The sequence below is a fragment of the Momordica charantia genome (genome assembly GCF_013281855.1).
Source record: "Momordica charantia cultivar OHB3-1 chromosome 2 unlocalized genomic scaffold, Mcharantia_2.0 BLBB01000002.1, whole genome shotgun sequence".
NCBI lineage: Eukaryota > Viridiplantae > Streptophyta > Magnoliopsida > Cucurbitales > Cucurbitaceae > Momordica > Momordica charantia.
In genome coordinates this window covers 12,458,140-12,473,832 of record NW_028275160.1, presented here as the reverse complement: position 1 = coordinate 12,473,832, position 15,693 = coordinate 12,458,140, and the positions used below count along the sequence as shown (strand labels likewise).

The 15,693-nt window shown below is 33.4% G+C and overlaps 1 long non-coding RNA gene across 2 annotated transcripts; it reads left to right on the top strand.

Moving 5' to 3' along the window:
- Positions 1-7,377: 7,377 nt before the first annotated feature.
- Positions 7,378-11,127, top strand: LOC111023515 (uncharacterized). Of its 2 annotated transcripts, XR_015789437.1 has the most exons (5): positions 7,378-8,363; positions 9,468-9,534; positions 9,654-9,777; positions 9,956-10,046; positions 10,902-11,127. It is a non-coding gene; the product is annotated as an uncharacterized LOC111023515 (long non-coding RNA). The 2 variants fall into 2 exon arrangements; XR_002603134.2 differs by lacking the exon at positions 9,654-9,777 and having other exon boundaries at positions 7,382-8,363.
- The last annotated feature ends 4,566 nt before the right edge of the window (positions 11,128-15,693 follow it).

Below are 15,693 nucleotides of genomic sequence, written 5' to 3'. Positions count from 1 at the left end.
TTAGGGACTTTGGAATTCAGTTATAGGTAAATGAAGGCTAATTTGTGTAAATATGCTTATTTTGTAAGGAAAAGTGAAGATTGATGATCAAAATGCGTCAGACACATTGCAGGACCAGAATTTCTAACTTACTAGAGGAATGAGCCAGCTAAGTTACTTTGAAAATTCCAACTTTACAATGTTTCAGCCACATTTGATGCCTAGATTGTCAAAACGGGAATAACAACTTTTGATCAAGTAATTGGTCCAAGATTTGTTATTAGTTCCTAATATCTCTACAACAACTAGTGGTTGCCAACTTCCCTTGAATTTCTCAAATCCTTGTTACTTCTATGGTGATAAGTCTTGAATTTTAGGAAAAAGTGTTTACAAATTGTGCATGTTTAGTGTCTTCTGAAATTAAATACATATGTTTCATGCATTGAATCCGGTATAAATGAGACTATTTCTTAAGAAAGACTTGTACATTTGGTTTTGGATAAATAGATGGAATTATGAGGAAATATATATGTTTTATAGGGGAAAATGAAGGAGAAAGCAGCAATGCACCTGCTGCAGATGACATAGAGGCTATCTTAAAGCTAGCAGCGATGCGTCTGGCGCATCGCCAACACTCCAGATACTTCAACAATGCGCCTGGCGCATTCTCCACCTACAAATAAGGGCTTTTGTTGACCGGGTAGTTGGAAGAAATCTTAACCCATCCCTTGATCCGTGCAACCAAATGTTGTTAAGCCCCATTGTAGCTCTTCCACTCAAATACCCAAGATTTTCTCCACCAACTTGCAAGGTTTAGCTTATAAATACCAAGTTCCATCAAGCTTCAAAGGGGGAGCTCACTTGACATTTAAAATTCCAGCTTGTTTCCTCTCTAGAATTTACGTTTTTAGGATTTGTTTTGTCTTTAATTTTGCTCAACATTCATTGAATTATTTTTATTGCAATTCCTTTTTGTTATTATCATTTTCTTTAGATTTTGGTTCTCGATTTTAATTTAGCTATTGTAATTACTTCTTAAACTTAATATGATATTTTATTTCAACCCACTTCTTATTATTTCTATTTTTCATGTTTTTATGAGTAGCTAATTTGCTTTTCCAACCCTCTTACGAATGACTTAGTTCTCATTATTTTGATTACATCTATCAGATAGCACAGCGGTTACGCTCAAATTGCTTATCTTGATTGAGTTAATTAATTTAGTTGATTTTACTTGCTGGCCACTTGTTTAAATCCCAACAGTTGAGTTTAATTCTGAAAAGGTTAGAGTCAACGGAGTTTATCAAGATAAAATGAGAAGTTACTTAGACATAAGAACTTAAACACGATCCTAGACATATGCTCTCTTGCCCATTAAACGTAAGTTGGAGTTTTAATTACTTAGGATTCTTCTAGTCTTTTACAGACATGTTTTAAATACTGGCCTAATCTTCTAAACAAACCAAAAGCGGTATGGAATAGGAGTTGAACCAGTTTGCAATTAGAGAGTAAATTTAGTGTGAGATTCTGATAGGTGTAATTGATTTATCTTCAAACTAGTCAGTAGTATGAGGGTTGGTTTCAAAATTCTATTTTATTAAATTATAAAACGTGCATTTCAACCAATCAATTATTTTTATTCCCAAACTCAATTGCTCATTCCAACAATTTGCAAAATCAATTTTAAAAGAAAACTAGTCCCTGTGGAGACGAACTTGGAATATTTCCAGATTATTACTTGTGACAGTGTGCACTTGCACTCGTCCCTCTTGCTATTAAGCAGAGGCGCAACACATGGCCTATAAAAGGAGCCTCCAAATATCACTTCTATACATCTCATTTCCATGCTTTGCTTTTTCTTTCTAAATTCTTGTCAACTTTAGCTTTTAAGTTGTAATTCCAGCTTTAAGTTATGTTCTTCCTTTATTGTTTTTACAATTATTCCTTGCTTATTTTATCGCAATTCTAGTTACTCTAATTTGTGTTCTTCTTTCTCGATTCAATGAAAATGCATTCTTTTGTTATATTCTTTTGCTATTGCATTTATTTTAATTCCATGAGTAGCTAAATCAAATTTTCAATCCTCCTACGAATGATTTAGTTCATCTATTTTAAATTACATCTATCAGTGAGCACGGCGTATTACACTCTCTTTGCTTATCTTGATTGATACAATTTATCCAGTTGATTTTCTTGTTAGCCACTTGTTTAAATCACACTAGTTTGAGTTTAGTTATGAGAAGGTTAGAGTCAAACGGATCTCATCAAGGTAAAACGGGAAGTTACATAGAAATAAGAACTAAAACAAGATCATAGACATAGGCTCTCTTACCCGTTAGACGTAAGTTTGACATTTAATTTATTTAGGATTCTAGAGTTACATAGACATATGTAAACACTAGCCTAAACTTCTAAACAAACCAAAAGCAGTATGGAATAGGAGTTGAATCAATTTGCATAAATTGAGCGTAATTACGGGCACATTTGGTAGGTGTAATTCATCATTTTAGAACTAAACAGTAGTAGGGGGTTGGCCTTTTAAATTCTATTATTTTCGTTTGTTTTTCGTATTCGACCAATCTCACCAATTTTTATCACAAACCTGATTGCTCATTCCAACAGTTTTCAAATTCAATTTTAAAAGAAAAACTAGTCCGTGTGGAGACGAACTTGGAATATTTCTAGATTATTACTTGTGACAAATAGAACTATACTTAACATGGCTCGGAGCATGTTGAAGAGTAAGAAGATGCTAGAAGAGTTTTGGGCACAAGCTGTTGAATGTGCTGTTTATTTGTCCAATCGTTCTCCCACTAGAAGTGTATGGAATAAAACTCCGCAAGAAGCATGGATAAGAAGAAAGCCATCTATTTCTCACTTGAGAGTTTTTGGGAGTATTGCCTATGGGCATGTACCAGATCAGAAGCTCAGCAAGCTCGATGATAAAAGTGAGAACATATTTTTGTTGGCTACGATGCAGGCTCCAAAGGCTACAAGCTTTATAATCCTACTACAAAAGAAGATGGTGGTAAGTAGAGATGTCATGTTTGATGAAGAAGCTGCATGGAATTGGAGTGATAAACCAAAAGACTACAAGTATCTATTTTTTCCAGAACATAGTGATGAAGCTGGTGATAGTGCTTCTCCATCAACACCATCTCCATCACCGGTCACGCTAGTACAAACCTCGCCTTCATCATCTACATCAAGTTCAAGTGAAGGAACTCATCGTATGAGAAGTTTGGGGGACATATATAATGAAACTGAAGAGTTAAATGAAGGTTTTAATGATCTAACGCTCTTTTGTATATTTGGTGACAGTGAACCTTTAAATTTTGAAGAAGCTGTACAAGATGAAAAATGGAAGATCGTAATAGATGACGAGATAAAGGCTATAAAGAAGAACGACACGTGGGAGCTTTCTACTCTTCCAAGTGGAAAGAAAGTAGTAGGTGTCAAATGGATGTACAAGACAAAGAGAAACGAAAGAGGAGAAGTGGAAAGACATAAAGCGAGATTAGTTGCGAAATGCTACTCTCAGAGAAAAGGTGTTGATTACGACGAAGTATTTGGCCTTGTTGCTTGCTTGGAGACCATAAGATTGATGATTGCACTTGCTGCTCAAAATAGATGGAAGATTTTTCAGATGGATGTCAAATTGGCATTTCTGAATGGATATCTTGAAGAAGAAGTATATTTAGAACAACCTCTTGGTTATGTGGTGAAAGGACAAGAGGATAAAGTTCTAAAGTTGAAGAAGGCACATAATGGGTTGAAACAGACTCTAAGGATGTGGAATAATAGAATTGACAAATATTTCCATGACAATGGGTATCTAAGATGCCCACATGAACATTCTATTTATACCAAGAGTAACGATCATGAAGATATTTTGTTGGTTTGTCTATATGTTGATGACTTGATTTTTACAGGAAATTGTCCAAACATGTTTGACGAATTTAAGAAGCAATGATCCAAGAATTTGAAATGACAGACATTGACTTTATGTCATATTATCTTGGTATTGAGGTGAATCAATCAGAGGAAGGAATTTTTATCTCTCAAGAACGATACACTAGAGAAATTCTTGAGAAATTCAAGATGTTCAATTCGAAACCAATTGCTACTTCGATCGAAACTGGAATGAAATTGTCAAACTATGAAGATGAAGATGTTGTTGATCCTTCATATTTTAAAAGCTTAATTGGGAGCTTGAGATATCTGACATGCACAAGGCCTGATATTCTTTTTAGTGTTAGATTGGTGAGTCGGTTTATGGAATCTTCTACAACTACTCATTTGAAAGTAGCAAAGAGAATCCTTCGTTATCTAAAAGGTATGCTGGATTATGGATTATTTTATTCTTCATCTGGAGAATTCAAACTTGAAGGTTATTGCAATAGTGATTGGGCTAGAGATCTCAATGATCGAAAAAGCACAAGTAGATTTGTGTTCTTTATTGGCAATACTGCTTTTATATGGAGTTCTAAAAATCAGGCTATTGTGACACTATCTACTTGAATTTGTTGAAGTCAATTGGAATTGTGCAAGAAGATGCAACTGTGGTCCATGTGGACAATAAGTCAGCAATTGCTCTAGCAAAGAATCCAATGTTCCATGATCGAAGTAAGCACATTGATACAAGATTTCACTTCATCAGAGAATGCATTTCAAGAAATGAGTGAGAAATTCTTACCTCTAAAATGTTTACGAAATTTAGGATTTGGGTTTTACTAAAACTGAATCATGCTCACTCGAAAAATTTCAAGAAATTTTCATCTTGGCAAACAGAACAAACTAATTAATGCCACCAAATTCAAGGTGGTTGATCAATCTAATTCTTGATACAAGAAATTTAAACACCAATTTCAATACGCAAAGAAAATAAAGAGAAACTCTCGTTCAAGAATGGGGAACCAACTTACTGGATACTTAGACAAAAATGATTGAACGAAGATAAGATTGGAGCTATGCCATTCTATGATGCTTGAGAAAAAGGAAAAGATTGCGATGAAAAACAAAAAGAAAACAAAAAAGCGCCTTAGCTGTTCTTTAACAAATCTATTTTTTTCAGTTTGATATTAAGATCTCATCTTACATTTAGATCTTTAAGGCATCATTTATCGTTAAAAAGCAGATACAAAGAAGTCAATCTCAGGATAGGATCAAAAGTTGTAGAGTTCAAATTCTGATTCCCACAAATTCACAAATGCAAATTGAGTTTTTTATTATTTTTTGCATGAGTTCAAGGACACAGGTAATTCGATGTCATAAGGATTCTATTTTATCATCAATCCAATCACCATTCACATTTTCTCTTTTTCTTATCAATGAATATATCTCTTTACTTATGACTTAGATGTCTCGTATTTCTCGAAAAAGCAATTCGATTGATGATAAAGAAAGAGAATTCTTGGTTCAGTTCTCCACCTTAACGATAGAAAAAAGGATTGATCAAATTCTATTGAGTCTGACTCATAGTGATCATTTATCAAAGAATGACTCTGGTTATCAAATGATTGAACAACCGAGAGTAATTTACTTACGATTCTTAGTTGATATTCATAAAAAGTATCTAATGAAAAGACGAACATTCCACTAGTAGAAAAATGGTCTTCCATGACAGTTGTGAAGAGTAAAAAAGTTTGGAGGAAAAAAACTATCATAAATTATAGGGGCGCGTTTTTGGCATGAAAAAAACGCTATTTTTCAGATTTTGTAAGTTTTATGACAGTTAAAAACTATCACGAAAATCAAATTTTCAACGACAATGAAAAACTGTCACGAAATGGTGGAGGCGCGATTGTGGCGGGAAAAAACAGTAATTTACGAAAATTTTCATGCTTTTATGACGTTTTATAATTGTCAAGAAAAAAAAATTTCAAGTATTCCATGACAATTACCTAAACCATCTTGAGAATGTATGACATACAAAAACAAATGATTTTGAGCGCGTTTCATTTCTGTCGGAAAAACTGCAGCTTTGTTAATGATATTAATTATTTCGGGATTGTCCGGTCGTATCGAGTATAGATTTATGCTTAATAGTTTCCCCAAATACTCCATGAAACAAGTAGAAAATGATATTTGGTATAGTGGTATGCTTATCCTGCGTAATTGTGCCCTTCCTCTCTTCGGTCCTGAGTTTGAGCCCTATGAATTTAAATTATTTTTTCAACCTTCTATTAATATATTTTTTAAAAATAACATAGGTTAATTCTAGTTTCACCAAGCATTTCGTAAATAAAATATTCATATTTAAATTATATTTTTTTTATTGGAATGAAAGGTAATCAACTTAATCGAATGCTTAGGAATTATTTTGGGTTTAAATTTAAACTAATTAGGTTTGTTGGAGACTCTTTATCGCCGGCCACGTGTCGACAAAAGAAAGGTATTGTTATTCAAGAATATCTTTGATCATGATACTCTGTGCAAGGTTAGAGCCGACCTAGAAGAATGTTTTGATGAGTTATTCAACATTCCTGCGGACATCTTGAACGTTATCGAAGTTCTAAATTGAAACCAATTAAAGTCGGAATGTTTTGATGAGCTAAACTGTTCATTATGTTTTATCGACCGACCTAGAAGGTTAGAGCCGACCTACGCAAAGATGTCCGCAGGAGTGTTGAATAAGACATTAATCAAACAACATGTCGCGTTTTATGAGCGTTCGGATGACCGTTAAGTCATTATAGGGAGTCTTGTCGGAGATCATCTCTATAAATAGAATTCAATTTTATTATTTATTGGGTGTGTATTTTTTTTTTGCAATAATTCAATACTTTCTCTTATCCTCGTTTGCTGGCAAGAATGTTCAAGAATGATTTTAAATTTCGTGATTTAAGTCAGAGATATGATTGAAAATTCTTTATCTTGTTTGGAACAAAAATAATTTGAAATGAATATAATTAAATTTAATTGTTTGGATGTTCGTTGGATGATTGAGTTTGATTTTTTGGTTTACACAAATTAACTAGTTCAACTGAACCGAAATTTTTTTATTCAAATATTATTTTTACTACTAGAAATTGTCGTTGCCTTTGTAGACCTATACTTTTCACTTTTTGAAATTCTCACATTTTCTGTAACACCTGGATTCTCTGGCTCGTTTATTTTAAGACTTATTTGTGCCCTTGGATTTTTCCTCTGAGCAGATATTTAATTTCATGGATTTTCTAATATCTAAGTTCTAATTTTGGGTTTTAAATTTAGTTAATCTTTTAGATAAAATTTTCAAATCATTTTTAGAGAGAGTTCTTATTGGGAAAGAATTATGGAACGTTGTTTTTTTTTATAAGACCTTAATCATTACTTTGTGTTGCTATTTTAGTTTAATTGGACCCATTTCTTTTTGGTAAAATAAATAAAACAAAAAGAGAAAGGGAAAGAAAATAAAAAGGAAAAAACATGAAGGAAACCCTAGCCCCCATCTCTTTCCCCTTCCTTTAACGTGTAGTCTCATTCTTAAGAAGCTTCTTCTTCCTCCATAGCAGTCTCATTCTTCTTCTTCTTCCTTCATAGTAGCCCCATTCTTCGTCATCATCGATGGCGACTCCACGAAAGTATTTCCCAGCGGACGGCGATGCGAACGAACCCCATGGCGGCGTGACCCTCGGGCTATAGCGTTTTCAGCGGTGGTCCGACAGCAACAAACGCCCAGATATGGCGTTCTTCGACTGCCCAGCAGTGCGTGCGACTCCTTTTGGGAGTCGTTTCGTGTGCAGTACTGTGGATTGGAAGGAAGTTATTTCTATTCTACATCGTGAATCGTGATCTTTTACTCAGTTTTCTGCTCATTTTCTATCCGATTTTGCTTGTAAATTACTGTTTGCTTTGAAAACAAAGTCCCTCGAAGGTTCATGAAAATGCCGAGTTTTAACTGATTATTTTTTTGCTTTGATTTTACTTTTTAAGTTGTTTTCTGGTTCAGTGTGAGAGTTTAGATCGTTGAACAGCGGCGAAAAGATTTGGTCGGAATCGGCGGTGGATTTTTATGTTTCGTTTTGTTCGTAATATCGTGCATGATCTTGTAGTTGAGATTTAAGAGTAACTTCAATTTTTTTTTTTGTATTTTTTTCTCCCTTGTTTGTGTTGTTCATTGTAGAGCGAAGAGGATTTTTTTGTATGTTATTGTTCAGTTTTCAAACGTGAGAAAGAAAAAACTGTTTGTTTAATAATTATTATTAATTTTTAATTCTTACTGATTAATCTTCTTCTTCAAAGTAGGAATGAGCATCTAAACCCTGCAAAAAGGGGAAAAAATTTCAAAGATTCGATGTTCAAAGCGATGGAAGAGAGAGAACCCATAAGTGAGTGCGGCTCCTTTAACGGCGGCAAGGAGCATTCGGTGGTAGGGTTGTTGCTTATTCGGCGAATCGATGGTAGGGTTGTTGCACTCTTATTAGATGTTGATCTGGAAAATTTATTTTTAGTCTATTTCATTATTTTATTGGTGTTTCAAGGCAGTGCAATATAATCTCTTACTTTGTAAATTAGAATTTTGTATTCAAGTCTCTCGATTTAGGTTGTGTAGCTTACTTTTACGATTTTTAGTAATTGAAGAGGTAAACAACATATTGTTGTTTGTGGCAAACTGTCTGGGTAAATAATTTTTCTCCCCTTTCTACTGTGAAATGTGCTACTATGTAGTTCTGCCAAACATAAGAAAATTATCTTCCATGTCTCTTCAGTTGTGCCTTTTTATTAGTCACATGATTGGTTGGATGTGTGGTAGAGAAGATATTTCTATAAAGAATCAATGATGATTACTAATTGGATTTGGCATCTGAGTTCAATTCTTAAGCTTAATTAGTTTTCATCTAAAAGTTTAAGTTCAGGGATAAGTGGTCTGAAGGATCAGTTTAATGTCAATATTAAAGAAATAGGCTTTCATCAGTTTGAAAGTTACAATTACCATCTTTTTTTGGAGGATTGCTCTGTCTAATAAGGTAGCTTTTAATCATGATCATTGGAGGTATTATGCAGTATCAAAACTTCCCGGTGATCTTATCTTGTATTATGGACTCTCTATCTAGGAAACCACTTCAATGATTGGATTTTCATTTAAGCTTTTAACCTATTGTCATCCGAGTTAAGCAAATCAGATAAAGCCGTAAGGATTGTTATCAGAACGAAATTCTATCTCTTTCTCCTCTTAGGTTAGGATTGTCAAAGATGGTCAAAATCTAATACAGATTTTTTATTTTATAATTGTAGACAATGTTTAATTAGTTCTTGTGTCTTATCCAAAAAAGTTTAATTAGTTCTTGTGGTAGTTTTTCTAAATTGAGTTGTTTTGAAAGATTTGCGGTAGATTACTCACTTACATGGTTAGTCATGAACTTTTTGTCTTGAAGAGGTAAACAATAGCATTTTCTATTTAAGTTTCTAGATTTAGGTTGCGTAGCATAAGCTTTTAGGATTTTTAGCAATTAAAATTGTACTGGAGTTTTTGATGACGACTAAAATTTCTCGTTTCGTTGTAGGTGATCACTTTCTGAAGATGATGATGAGGTTATTGAATAAAAAATTAAAGCTTTCTTGGATGAAAATGTATGGATTTTCAATTTGAGTCTTTGAGATAAGTGACTATTTTGTCTTTCTAATAAATATTGCCGGCCCTTTTATTGAATGCACTTGTCCGCTCTTACTTGTTCGGTTTGATTTGCAAGACTTTAGGCTTTTGAATTGAAGAAAATGCAGACAGACATACCTATATTTGCAATGCTTTCGGCTTGATCATAAGCTTTTCCAACTATGTAGCCATGATGAAAAATATCATTAATACATTTTTTGGTACATTTTCATGTCATCCCTTATATTTTAATGGATTTATAGTAACCATTATGTTTTTAAATTATGTATGATCATAAAATTATTTACACCGTTTGTTAGTGTTGTGTTAACCTTACGGATAAATTATCTTTCAACTGTGCTGTTTCTTCAATAATTTTTGCCCCCCACTTCGATTCAGGCGTTGAGTATATCCTTTACTGCATTGGGTCTTTGATGTGGCTTAGGAAGAATAAGCCGAATACTCTAATATCCATAGTTTACATCACAAGGTATACAACATCAAAATTGGAGAAATGGTCACTTATCTTATTTACCTGTTTTTAACTATTTTGAGCATTAAAATGCATTTAAAGTAAGTTATTCTAGTTAATTCAAAACTTGTGATATAGTTACCTATTTAGATTAGCCTTACATCAAGTTTGAAATATATGTTGCGTTATATTTGTGAATTGATTTGTCATTTTGAAATAAAATGAAATGGCTTCAAATACGGAATTCCTCTAGGGCAAAATATAATTTTGTTAATGTTGATTAATTAGTAAGGATGTTTATTTGCTGATTTTGATAATGAAATCCTTCACTCAATTGTAAAGGATTTTTCTAGTGACAAAACATATAGCAAACTAATTTCTATGCATACGCTGATTCTAGCCGCACAACATTTTTTTGTTATTCTTTTTGTTACGTTTACTTCTTCATCGTTGCTTTTAATAGCAGTATAGCAAATATTCTCATTTTTTGTATGTGTCAATCATCACTTACCGCTGTAAGAAGAATATGACATTGATGTTTGTTTGACACTAGGGGTGATGTTTTTGCCTAATGTATTCCTATTGATACTTCTTTCTCTTCCATTAATACATATTTGTGTGGCTATCCTGCAGCAAAGATAGCCCATTAAGACTTAATGTTTATATGTGTCATGCATATAATATAAAGTTTAGTTGGATAATTGTGTAGTTTAAAGTTTAGTTGGATGATTATGTTGCTATCCTGTAGTAAAGATAGCCAATTAAGACTTAGTGTTTATATTTGTGTCATTACGTAATGCATGTTGGAGTTAAAAAGAAAATGTGGGAGTTAATATTAATATTTTCTTAATTATTCGTTTTATTTTTTTGAAGGAGTAACTTGCGGCAGCAACATTTTGAGAAAGGAGAATGTATAGGGAAGAATTTCGGCGTATTTCGACATGTACAAGGTTCATGTAATGTGAATGTAGTTTGTTGGGCATTCTCTTATTGTAGTCATAGATAGTATAGTATTTGTATAAAATATCCTAATGTACGAATTTGATATGACTTTGATCTAGATAATTTTTTTGAAACGTGTACAGTGTTATAAAATGTATTTCATGGCTGTTATGAAGTTATCATATATAAACTTTTATTGATATTACAGACCTTTATTAAACACAAATTGTGACAAAAAAAAAAGTCACAATTAATCAATTGTGATATATAAAATTTTCGTGATAGTTAAAATTGTCAATATTGACCATTAAAACTATCACTATAAAAGTTTTCGTGACAATTATATAAATAGTCATTGTTACGTTTTTCTGGATGTTTATGAGCAGTCGTTAAAAAATATTTCATGTCAATTTTGAACTATCGTTAAAAAACATTTCATGACAATTATAAACTGTCATTAAAAAATATTTCGTGACATTTATAAACTGTCGTGGTTAAGTTTTTATTGACAGGAGAATTAAATCTTCCATTATTTTAATGATAGTTATAAACTGTAATTAAATGAGTTTCTGTGACGTTTATTAATTGTGATGGAATATCTATTCGTGACAAATTTTCAAATTTGTTATCTCTTCTTTCTTGATGCCTTAATAAATGACAAAAAAAAAACTGTCATAAATTATGTTAGTGACATTTTTTAACTGTAAATGAAGCCCGAATTTCTACCAGTATTCCTTGCTCATTATCAGATAATCACTTATTCACAAACGGGCCTAATAGTTTTCATTTCCCATCTCATGGAAAACCCTTTTTGCTTCGCTTAGTCCTATCCCCTCTAGGGGTACTTTAGTGATAGATTCTATAGGAACTGGACGATCCTATTTGGTCAAATACCTAGCGACAAACTCCAAAATTAAACCACTAAATCAGCTCGTTAACATGTGGGGACGGGAGATTCAACCTTAACTAATTGAGCTATACTCAAGTCAACTCAAGTCAGTATAAATCAACTCGTTGTTGGTAGTAAATGAATGTGAAGAATAAGAAGTATAACGATAATCACTTAGGAAACCCACGTATCAGTGGGAAATTTGACGTAAGAGCTAAAACAAATAGTCAAACTTAGGGGTGATCATCAATCGTCGGAATCGGTTTTGGAGTAAAACTGGCACCGACCACCGACAAATCGGTTTTCATTCGGTTGGAACTTGTCGGTTTTAGAAGAGTCTACAATGTCGCGTCCCAATCATTAATAAATTTGAAAAGAGCATATACAAAGAAGTCAACCTCGAACATAAGATAAAAAATTTTGTAGTTCAAATTCTCAAATTCATGCCGTAGTAAAAACAGATATAAAAGAGCAGAGAACAAATTCAAAGCAGTTGCAAATGGATCTGCAGGTTCACCGATCATTAATGGTTCTAGAATCGCTAAGTTCACATTACATGCAATAGTACCTCAAATTACTACATAGCGATATGTGGGGATGGGGATTCAGCCTTATCTGTTGAGCGATGCTCAAGTCAGCATAAATCAATCCTCGATTGGTAGTAAATTAAGGTGAAGAACAAAGAGTGTAATGATAATTCCATACGAAATCCACATCTCAGTAAGAGTGGGAAAGTCGACGTAAAAGCTAATACAAATAGTAATATTGATGAAAGCGTTACAAGCTCCATAATCAACCTTACATTCACAGTACAGAGACACAAACATTGCGGTGAAAGATAGAGTTATAAAAAATTGAAGCACGAGAATGTTGGTTCCGAACTGGCTTCGCATCCAAAAAAATAGAAAAAAGGTGAACATTCGCATGAAACTTCTAATACTCCTCACCTTCCTATTACTCATCTTTATTATCAATTTTGGCAGACAAAACATTAGTGTGGCGTTTCTTTTTTAAACAAACACTGAAGAATTTCCCGAGTGAGATTTGTGATTTGGAAGCCGTTCAAATAAAGGGAGGAAAATAAGGCTAATTTTTGGTGAAAGTTGAGTAGTTAGTTGGACCAATATTACTATTTTAGCTCTTCACAACTAGTTTAGTCTCGATCTCCCAACGAAGAAGTCATGAATTTGAATTTCTATTTTCACGTGGTAAAAAAGAAAAAAAAAAAAGAACTGAATACTTCTCTCACTTATTATATAAGCTATTTTGTTTAATTTCTAAAAAATAGGAAGAATTGGTAATCTTACATCAATTTGACTTACATCATATAAAAGTCTATTATGTACACTAAACCAATTAAAAAAACACCTTCGATGATGCACGTGAAATATTTCAAATGGTCCCTACTCTTTTACATTCTTTTAATATGGTCATTAATCATTTAAAATTTTCAAATGTACTTTTTGTATATAGAAATTTTCAACACGTACTTCTATAGAAACATACGTTGAATTTTGTTAATAGAAAATTGACGTATCGTTGAACCGTTCTTATTTGACATATTTGGACAATTAAACATTTTTTTTTCCTTTTAAAATAGGCATGTGAACATGCCACTTATTTGAATTTTGTTAATTTTATAAAATAGAAGATATGAGTTTTAACTTATTATATTATTCATTAATAGCAAGATATTACTTGAACTTTGATGATGTGATCTATTGAAGTTATTTATCAGGATAATACATTTTTTCAAGTTGAACTTGAATTAGCCTTTGCGTCGCTGTTATTCGAGAAAGTTAATTTTGTGTAGTGGATAGTTTATGGTTAGTGAAGATTTTGGTGCAAAGTTTTTTATAAGGTTGGATTGTTACTAAATTATTAACGGAGAAGAATTTGAGTTTCATTAGAACTTTAGTGGTGTTTGTTTTGTTTAGTGCAAGCTTTTGTAAGTGTTATTAATCAGAGTAGCGCAGCGGAAACGTGGTGAGAATTTGTCAAATTTTGTATTTCTAGTGGTTTAACTCTCTAGTACGAGTGATACTTTTTAAATGGCTTTTAGTAACGTTCCCTGTTTGAATGTTGAAAATCTTGGGGCGTTACAGATGGTATCAGAGCGGAACCTCTCCCAGTAAGATGTGGTTTGGGGACGAACCAAGGTAGAAGCTGGTGGGCATGTGATGCCCGAGAGGAGGGGTACATGAATGAACCGATACCACATCCGAATGAGAGGGATCCTGAGATTATTGAAGAATGGTCAATAAAGGGTTAAAAAGAATTGATAGTCACTACCTATATCAACAAAGTGCACCTTCCTTTTCGGTAGCTCAATCGTAATAACTCCAAAGTTAAGTGTTCTTGGCTTGGAGCAATCTTAGGCCTTAAATCTATTATTCGGGTCTGGAACAAAGAAACCAGCTCCAAACTGAAATATCTATTCTTGATAGTATGGAAGAATCAATAGGGGCAGTCTATGCTCTTCTAAGTGGCTTAGAACTTGACGGTGGCGCAAACCGGTTTCTGATGGTGTGAAAACCTACAATGACCTTGATTTTTTTTTTTTTTTTTTTTTTTTAGTTGCTTCCTTTCAACATCTTTACTAAGGAGAATTCTTGCTTCCTTAAAGTTTTGGTTTCTCTCACCAAGATCTTAACAGGTCATACTCTAGGTAGAAGAGTCTTCACTAACCTAAGCTTACTCGTTGTCCTGGCTTCTCTTTTACCTTTAGAGGAATTGCTTAACCCTTGATGGACTTCATCAAGGAGTCTTCCCCATTTTCACAAATTAACTGATAACTAACACCGAGTCTGCTGGTGTGAAAACCCTCCCCTTGGTTCGAACTTGAAAATCTTAGTGTATGGCATAGTGGCAAAAGCATTGGGTATTGACATCCATATTACAAGTTCAAGTCTTTATGTGTACCTGAAAATGATTTTTACTGTAACGCCCGCTGCACTACTCTGATTAATAACACTTACAAAAGCTTGCACTAAACAAAACAAACACCACTAAAGTTCTAACGAAACTCAAATTCTTCTCGGTTAATAATTTAGTAACAATCCAACCTTATAAAAACTTTGCACCAAAATCTTCACTAACCATAAACTATCCACTACACAAAATTAACTTTCTCGAATAACAGCGACGCAAAGGCTAATTCAAGTTCAGCTTGAACAAATGTATTATCCTGATAAATAACCTCAATAGATCACATCATCAAAGTTCAAGTAGCTAAACAAAATTAATTTTCTTAAACGAATCGTGAACTGTCAGCCCTAAAACATCCTTTTAAAAAAAAGAACTTAAAACCCCAATTTAATAATCTAACAACAGACTCAGTTACAAATAAACAACTATAACTATCATATCCTAATTGAAACTTAACAATGCAACGTTAAATGGTCTCTCTAGTCAAGTCTCCTCCTCTCCATCACCATCTCAAGAGCTAGCTCGATACCTACAAAACTGGAGGGGGAAAAAGAGGGATGAGTACAACCACAGTACTCAGCAAGCAGCCCTTATCTGAAGGGTCACGTACAAACAACATGCTTATCAAGGATACAACGTGTCATGCTTATCAAAGAATCAACACATCATGCTTATCATTAATCTCGAGCCTTAAATGAAAGAAACATATTTCAAGAAGTAGTTTATGTATAAGTTTAACTAAAAATATACCATACATGTCAAACTCAATCTCACATCTTAACTCACTAGTGCTCTTTCTTGATTCCTCCAAGACTTACTCCTTCGAGTCGTACCGACCCCTGACCTCGCGTAGCTAAAGCATCGACACTTCTCTACGGTGCTCGGTGTTGGACCTTAACATTTATC